Consider the following 1,453-nt stretch of genomic DNA (forward strand, 5'->3'; position numbering starts at 1 on the left):
AGCGTGGTCAGTGCCACTCAAAGATAACTTTTCATCATCAGCAAAAAATTATCGTTTTTGCATCAATAAAGTTGTCTAAATAAGTTACAATCTATTTTTCGGAGTTTCAGTAGGATAAAAATTGGGTATGTTTTGGGTTGTCTCATTGAGTGTATTGGCATTGTGTATTTTGTCCTGACACCCAATAAAAAGTATGGGCGCTGGCTCGTAAAAATCTTGCATTTGAAAACTTGCAAGTGAGTGTTCCAATAATGTCACAACTACAATTGAGTAGTAAGACCAAATTCACGCTGTGTCACGGGGGGCGTCCCCCCCTGACGATCCGTGTACACGCTTTGTAACGGGAGGGGACGTCCCCCCTCCCCGTGACGATCCGTGAGGTACATTTTTGAGGTCGAAAAATTTTGTCTCTCAATTTTGGCAGAGGGACAAAAACTTGTAAACATTTTCTCGATTTGTGCCGGGGACAAAAACTTGTAAAATTTTCTCGAAATTGTGGGGGACAAAAACTTGTAAAATTTTTGTCAATTTTGTGCGGTGAGAAAAACTTGTGAAATATCGTAAGTTTTTGCCCACCGAATAAATTTGGCGAAAATTTGTTCGGTGGGCAAAAACTTACGATATTTTCAGCTATTTTGTGCGGTGGATAAAAACTCGTTAAAATTCTTAAACCCTTTTTAAGTCAAACAGACTATTCATGGGTTTTTGAAAAACATATAACTGACTTACCTTTTCTTTATTTCAATCTCTTGATAAGTTTTATGTAATATATCTACATTTAAACCAAAATGGAGTCCAAGTTCGGTGGTTTTGATCCAACATCTGGTTTTAATTTGATAGTTTTATTGACCATACGCTATCCCAGATTAGGGAGTGTGGGGAGATTAGAAAAACAATGAAACTTAAGTGTCAGGGCTCCAAATTGAGAAGTATTGTGTCTGGTATGAAATTTGCAGCGTCAGAAGTGAAAAGAATGCAACTTTGCAGAGAGTAAGGACGAAATATACGTATGAAATGGACAAAATAAATGCTCAAAACTATGTGAAATGTACCAAAAAAGTACTCAAAAAGTGTTTGAAAGTAGGCAGTGAGGCAATTCATCTACCACGTTTGAATGACGGGAGAGTTAGAAATAGAGAAGAGAAAATGTGTATTTTTGGAGTTAAAATTGTTGTTTTTGGTCAATTTTATGCAAAATACTTCCACAAAAAGCAATGCCATTATGCACAAATTGTTTTGCATTGTGAATGAGAACAAGTGCAGACCGATAAATTGTCTAACACAGGGGGTTTAAGGGATAATACAAATGTGATCACGTAATATAGTGTAAAGCTTGGGGGAAATTATAAAAAATGAAGAAATTTTAACGGGAAAAACTGATGTCCGACTGAACCTTACTGCGTCACTTAGGCAAAATGATAGAATGAGCAGTCTATTTCTCTTATATACTTAA

The sequence above is a fragment of the Convolutriloba macropyga genome, unplaced genomic scaffold (assembly GCF_964194025.1).
Source record: "Convolutriloba macropyga unplaced genomic scaffold, txConMacr16.3 SCAFFOLD_567, whole genome shotgun sequence".
NCBI lineage: Eukaryota > Metazoa > Xenacoelomorpha > Acoela > Convolutidae > Convolutriloba > Convolutriloba macropyga.